Here is an 8076-nt window from a genome sequence, read left to right as displayed (position 1 = left end):
CTCTCTCATTCTCTCGCTTTGCCCCTCCCTCTGCTCTCACTCTCTCTCTCACCCAGGAAAAATTAATTAATTAATTAATTAATTATGGGGGTACCTGGCTGGCTCAGTTGGAGGAGCACGTGACTCTTGATCTTAGGGTTGTGAGCTCAAGCCACACGTTGGATGTAGACATGACTTAAATAAATAAAATTTAAAAAATTAAAGAAGTAAATTATGACAACCTGATAAAAATAAAATTTCTGTACTACCAGAGATACATACTCAACTTACAAAGCCAGCAAAAGACTAAAAAGAATAATTATCACAAATATAAAAGGCAAAATATTGGCATCGAAAATGTGTAAAGAATGCCTACAAATTAATAAGGAAAAGATAACCTGTTAGAAGTATGGGCAAAGGAAATGAACAGACAATTCTGTGAAGAGGAAATACAAAGGCCAAAAACATAAAAAGATGTTTCTTCTCCCCAGTGATAGAATCATATATAGTAAACCAAAACAAAGATATCCTTTTTACCTATCATATTGGCAACAATTTAAAAGATGACTTATAACCAACAGTGATGAAGATGTGGGGAAACAGTTATTTGCACACATTTTGACTTAAGTGCAAATCATGTCCAGCCTTTTTGGAAAGCAAATTGTCAGTCTTCATTAAAGGTTTTAATGTTTATACATTTACCCTAAATACGCACATCCAGATGGCTTGCCGGAGGAAACGTGCATGTGTGCACTATGAAACATATAGGATCTTCCCTGACACCGCTTCATTGTGTGAGAGACTAGAAACAATGTAAATATCCATCAAAGGAGAAAGTGTTAAAAAACTCTGGTAAGGCCATACTATATGTTGGGGGAACCTCCATTTCTTTTCTGGTCTCATATTTCCAGTGAGAGGAAATTAGATTAACACCCCTGTCCCCTTATTCACACCTCTCTATGGGAAGAGAGGACATCTATGATTAGTGAATTTGGAAGAAAGAGCAGGATATGCTCCTTTTCCTTTTTTTCTTTTTTGATGACCCACAGGGACACTGCATTTTGACCTGTTTTCTGCTGCCTGACACAGTAGTAAATGAATGAGGAAGCCTATCTATTTCCACCCTGCCTATCTAATTATAGGCTGAACTGCTTGTAGCCAAAGATTTGAATCCATGTTCTATCTAAAACTCAGCAGTGAAAAAGCAGACACTGTGGTCTATTGTCTATTTTTCAGTTGCTTCTGTTTTGGGATGGGAATAAAGAACTGTAAATAGTAGCCTCTTAAATACCCAACAACTTGGAACCTTGAGCAGTAGACTGGGACTGGCCCTAAGAACAGGAAAAAAAAAACAACCCAAAAAACAAAAAACACATGGAGAGATCATGCTCCCGGCACAGCCAGGCCTGCTGGCATTAGGCTTTGTTGACATTGTAGGAAGGACAGGGCCGGGGTTTCTTTTGCCCATGACCAAAATATGGTTTGAAATGTGGCCATTTTTTATATCAGCTTTTAGGGTCAAGCAGGAAACTAACCTTTTAAATTCATTTGGCTTGTCTACAGGTTAGAGTCACATCCACCATGCTGACCAATTATATAACCTCTGACCATGACTTTGGATTTTAGAGACTCAAAAAATATAGCTCCATCATCAGAACGAATGGGGGTGTGTGTCTGTGTGTGTGTGTTTGTGTGTGCATGCACGCATGTGTGTTTAATAGACTTTTTCTTTAAAAAATAATTTATTTATTTGACAGGGGGAGAGAGAGAACACAAGCAAGGGGAGTGGGAGAGAGAGAAGCAGGCTCCTCAGGACCCCAGGATCATGACCTGAGCCGAAGGCAAACACTTAACCGACTGAGCCACCCACATGACCCTTTAATAATTTTTTTTTAAATTAAAGTATAACATACATGCAAAAAAGTGCTCAGATCAAGAGACAGAAAAGTATCTTCTTAGTAAGCAACTATGCCAACCTCTTGGGTTAAAGTAGAAAAACAACTCAATAGAATTACTAAAGGCTAAGAAGTGATTAAAAGACCATATCTAGGAGTCAGAGAGTGAAGGAAGAGCTAGTTGTTTCAAACTAGGTTTGAAAAATCTGCTTTAGGGGGCTCCTGGGTGACTCTGTTGGTTAAGTGCCTGACTCTTAGCTCAGGTCTTAATCTCAGGGTTGTGACTTCTAACTCTATGTTGGGCCCCATGTTGGTCATGGACTCTACTTAAAAAAAAAATCTGCTTTAGGATAGAGCAGTGGAAGAATGCAAGCCAAATAAAGAGAGAGATTCCCTTCAGAAAAGATTGAGATTTGAGAGACTTGGCATGGATGTGTGGTCCCCGGAGCAGCAGCATGAAAGTCACTAGGAACTTGACAGAAATGCAAATACTCTGGCCCTTCCCCAGACCTATTTCGTGAAAGTTCCAGGGGCAGGGCTCAGCAACAAGGCTTTCAGGAGATTCTGATGCCTGCTAAAAGATTGAGAACTATCTTAGAGCATAGGCTAGATGGATTTGAAAGAGAAAATGACAAATTTTGTCATGAACTATCATACCTCCCATCTGTTCTTCCAAGGGCCCATTCATCTTTCCCCACAACCATTTACTCTCCCCAGAAGGCCTACATCCCTCTACCCCCTTTCCCTATTAAGATAGTATTTAATCTTGAATTCTAAAGCCCCTTCTGGGAGTTACTCATTTTCTCCTGGGTATTTCCCATGTACACATGAGGTATACATGTTAATAGACTTCTGTTTGTTTTTCTCTTGTTAATCTGTGTTTTATTACAGGGGTCTCAGCTAAGAACTTAGAAAGGCTAGAGGGATTTTTTTCCCCCCAATACCTATCCTCAGGATGGAATTGTTTGATTCAGGAAGATGATATTAGAATTTGTTTTCTGTTGTTGTTTGTGTTTGAAAATGAGTGTTTTCAGGAAACCCAGAACTCACGGATTTAATGTCTCTTTCTCAGGGACCCCACAAGATGAATTGCAGATGATTATGTTCAAAAAACAATATCTGAGCCAGAAAGCAAAAGGCTAGTGGGAATGAAGGCACTCAGGCCCAGTAAGCAATAAGAGCCATGGAGGAGTTAGAGAAGAGAGTGAATGGACATAAATAACTACCTATACTGCTTAAAATCTTTCTGAAGGAGGATGAGAACTACAGGGGATATGGAATCCCAGAAGTTTATCTCACTACTACAGAAAAAGACCCGGCAGAAGAAAGTAATTTGAGACCTGAAATTCAAATATAGGACCTCAAAAATATGCAAAGCTAAAGAAAGCCTGGGGTTTGAGGGAAAATAGATGGCAGAGGCATGGGCCCTCTGCAGGCCTCTGGGAGACTGCTTCAGTCCAGAATCTGCTGGAGGCAGCTCCAGCGGAAACAAAAGTGGGGACTGGGGAAAACAGGCCCTGGGGTCCCAAGGAATGCTGGTGCTGAACAATGGCAAGAGCTCTCCTAGGGCATCTCCACTAATCTCAGCCCTACGCAGACCAGAGTATCCACAGCAACAGGAGCACAGGACCAAACATGCCTGTTCAGGAGAGAGTGTGAAGGCTTTGTCACCAGACAGAATACTGAGTGGCCAGGAACAGAGGGGGAAATGAACTAAGAGGCTGGAAGTCAATTGGGTGGCTAAGAAAAGAACCTTAGATAAAACATGGTGACTTTGCACGAAGACAGGAATGTCTCAAATGCCATCCTCCAAGGAAGGAGACACCTTTCTTTCTTTCTTTCTTTCTTTCTTTCTTTCTTTCTTTCTTTCTTTCTTTTTTTTTATTATAATAATTTTTTATTATATTATGTCAGTCACCATACAGTACATCCCTGGTTTTTTATGTAAAGTTCGATGATTCATTAGTTGCGTATAACACGCAGTGCACCATGCAATACATGCCCTCCTTGCTACCCATCACCAGCCTATCCCATTCCCCCACCCCCCTCCCCTCTGAAGCCCTCAGTTTGTTTCTATGTATAGTAAATGTATGCTTCTCTAATTCACCTCCTGATTTTTTTTTTTTTTTTTTGGATATAGTTTATTTTCAGGCTATGGTTTCCAGATAGCTGACATGGATGATTTGCTTTCTGGTAGGGCTGGAAACAAAGATTTCTCCAACTAGTCTCTTTCTCTCAGATCCCATGGCCTTGGTCTTTGGAATTATAAGTTTCTAGATCAAGTTTTGTGTACTTACAGCAATCATGGGGGACTGGGAGTTGGTTGAGCTCCCCAAATCTGGTAGGTATGTGGCTTGTGCTATGACAGTCTTGTGAATCCTATTTACTCTTTGGACTCATTAAAAGAGAGGTATATTAGAGTCTTTCCGTTGAATGGATTCAATGAGTGAGAGCTGAAAAGAACTATACTTATTCCTGTGGACATCAATGGGAAGGCATTTTGCTGAAGTAAACTTCACTTTACTGGGCACTGGTGTGAGAAACTTCAGGCAGAAACTGAGCATAATAAGAAATCAATCAGAGAGGAAGAATTTTGTATTTTAACCTCCACTAACTTACAAGGTTAAGGGAATTCAATCTTTGGACTTTAATTTTTCTATGAGATAGCCATCATAGGAGGGAGAACGTATTCAAATCTCTATGTTACAGATATTATGTTTTTGGTTATTGTGACAAAATATACATAACATAAAATAACATTTACTATTTTAACTATTTTAACTGTATGGTTTAGTAGCATTAAGTACCTGCACATTACTGGCAGCCATCATCGCCATGCACCTCCAGAACCTTTCCATCTTCCTAAATTGAAACTCCATACCAATAAGACAGCAACTCCCCGTTTCTCCCCTAGCCCCTAGCCCCTGGCAGACACCATTCAACTTTCTGTCTCTATGAATTTGATTATCCTAAGTACCTCATGTAAGTGGAGTCCTACAGTCTCTGTCCTTTCAGGACTGGCTTCTTTCACTTTGCATTGAAGAGTAGCAGAATACACCACCCCAAAATACGCTGCTTTATTTTATTGATTACTTTGAGCTATAGGCACTTGAAAACCAGCACATGCAGGAAGAGGCTGTCCCTGATCTCCCTTTATCTTCTCAAAGACAGGTCATCCAAAGGAACTCAATTGTCATCGATCCCTTCCCATGGAGTTTCAACAACCAGGGAGGACTGACCCTCATCACAGGAGAGCAGATCAGAAGTTAACGCCACCCCCAGACAAACTCCGCTACAAACGATTATATTTACTACCTATTCTTCTAAGAGCCCATTCATCTCTTCTAAAAATCATTTACTCTCCCCTAAGAGGCCTACATCTTCCCTCCCCTTTCCATATTAAGATAGTATTTAATCTTGAATTCTAATGCCACCTTGGAGAGCTATTCATTTTTCCTTAATTATCTCCCATATACATATGAAGTATACATGTTAACAAACATACTTGGTTTTCTTGTGTTAAACTGTCTTTTATTATAGGAGTCTCAGCAAAGAACTCAGAAGAGTGGAGGGAAAATTATTTTTTTCTCCTCTATAGCATAGTGTCTTCAAGTTTTAGCCATGTTGTAGCATGTGTCAGAATTTCTTTCCTTTTTAATACTGAATAATATTCTATTGTATGTTTATGCACATTTCCTGTTCATCCATCATGGACATTAGGGCTGTTTCCACCTTTTGGCTATTATTAATAATGCTGCTGTGAATTTGGGTGCACAGATCTGTTTGAGCTATTGCTTTCAGTTCTTTTGGGTATATACCAGAAGTGAAATTGCTGGAACATATGATAATTCTATTTTTAATTTTTTGAGGAGCCATGCTGTTTTCCACAATGGCTGCTCCATTTTATATTTCCACCAGCAATGTGAAATAGTTTCATTTTTTCTACATCCTCACCAATATTTATTTTGGTTCTTTTTTTTTTTTTTTTGCAAATAAACACTTCTGTTGCCTTTTCTTTCTCTCTCTCTTTTTTTAAATTTATTTGACAGAGAGAGACAGCCAGAGAGAGAGGGAACACAAGCAGAGGGAGTGGGAGAGAAAGAAGCAGGCTTCCAGCGGAGGAGCCCAATGTGGGGCTCGATCCAGTAACACCGGGATCATGCTCTGAGCAGAAGGCAGACGCTTAAAGACTGAGCTACCCAGGCCCCCTATTTTCTGGTTTTTTGATAAAAGCTCTCCTAATAGGTGTGGGGTGGTAACTCATTGTGGTTTTGATCTGTATTTCCCTAACGATTAATAATGTCGAGCATCTTTTCATGTGTTTATTGCCCTTTTCTATATCTTCTTTGGAGAAATATCTATTCAAGTCTGTATTAGGATTCCCCAGAGAAAAAAAACCAATAGGATATATATGTCCTGTATATAGACAGAGGTTTATTATGGGAATTTGCTCATGCTGTCATGGAGGTCAAGAAGTTCCATGGTCTGCCACCTGCAAGCTGGAGAACCAGGAAAGCCAGAGGTACAATTTAATTGGAGTCTGAATGCTTGAGAAGCAGGGGAGCTGATGATATAACTCCTGGTCCAAGATTGAAGGCCAGAGAATGAGGAGCGCTGATGTTTGATGGCAGGAGAAAATAGATATCCCGTCTCAAAAACAGAAAGAGGACATTCTCCCTTCTTCCAACTTTTTGTTCTATTCAGGCTCTTGAAGAACTGGATGATGTCAGCTTGCATTGGTAAGGGCTGATCTTCCTTACTTAGTCTACTGATTGAAACGCTAATCTCTTCCAATGAAACCCTCACAGACACACCCAGAAATAATGTTTTACCAGCTATCTGGGTATCCCTTAGCCCAGTCGAGTTGACTCCTAACATTAACCATCTCAAAGTCCTTTGCCCATTTTTAATTGGGGTGTTTGTTTTTGTTGTTGTTGAGTTGTAGGGGTTCCTTGAATACTCTGTATATTAATCCCTTATCAGATACATGATATGCAAAAATTTGCTTTCATTCCATGGATTGCTTTTCACTCTGCGATAGTGTTCTTTGATGCACAAAAGGTTTTAATTTTGAAGTCTAATTTATCTATTTTCATTTTTGTTTTTGCCTGTGTTTTGGTATTATATCCAAAAAATTATTGCCAAATCCAGTGTCATAAAGTTTTCCCCTATGTTTTCTGCTAAGAGTGTTATAGTTTTAGCTCTTACATTTAGGTCTTTGATCCATTTTGAGTTAATTTTTGTATACGGTGCAATTTCATTCCTTTGCATGTGGATATTCAATTTTCCCAGCACCAGTTTTTGAAAACATGCTCCTTCCCCCTGAAGGGTTTTGACATCCTTGTTGAAAATCATTTGACCATATATTTGAGCGCTTATTTCTGGGTTCTGTATTCTATTCCATTGGTCTGTATGACTGTTTTTATGCAAATACCACAGTGTTTTGATTACTGTAGCTTTGCAGTGCGTTTTTTTTAAATTTCAGCTTTATTGAGGTATAATTGACATATATAATTGTAAGATATTTAAGTGTACATCATGGTGATTTGATATATGTATACATTGTGAAATGATTCTCCCCATCTAGTTAATGAACACATCCATCACCTCACACATTTATCTTTTGTTGGTGAGAACATTTAAATTTTACTCTCTTAGCAAATTTCAGTTTTACAAAACAGTGTTACCAACTATAGTCCCCTGTTTTATGTTAGATCCTTGGAACTTATTCATCTTATTACCTGAAAGTGTGTGCCCTTTTGCCAACCTCTCCCTATTTCACCCATTCCCTAGCCCTGGCCACACATTTCTTTTTTTTTTTTTTTTTAAGATTTTATTTATTTAGTCGACAGAGATAGAGACAGCCAGCAAGAGAGGGAACACAAGCGGGGGGGTGGGAGAAGAAGAAGCAGGCTCACAGCAGAGGAGCCTGATGTGGGGCTCGATCCCATAACGCCGGGCTCACGCCCTGAGCCGAAGGCAGACGCTTAACCGCTGTGCCACCCAGGCGCCCCGTGGCCACAACATTTCTATTCTCAGGTTTATATGTTTTAATTTTTTAAAAAAATATTCCACACGTAAGTAATACCATGCAGTGTTTGTATTTCTTTCTTTCTTTCTTTCTTTCTTTCTTTCTTTCTTTCTTTCTTTCTTTCTTTCTTTCTTTCTTTCTTTCTTTTAAAGATTTTATTTATTTGACAGA

The sequence above is a fragment of the Ailuropoda melanoleuca genome, chromosome 3 (assembly GCF_002007445.2).
Source record: "Ailuropoda melanoleuca isolate Jingjing chromosome 3, ASM200744v2, whole genome shotgun sequence".
Classification (NCBI taxonomy): Eukaryota; Metazoa; Chordata; class Mammalia; order Carnivora; family Ursidae; genus Ailuropoda; species Ailuropoda melanoleuca.
Note: the sequence above shows the minus strand (reverse complement) of the source record.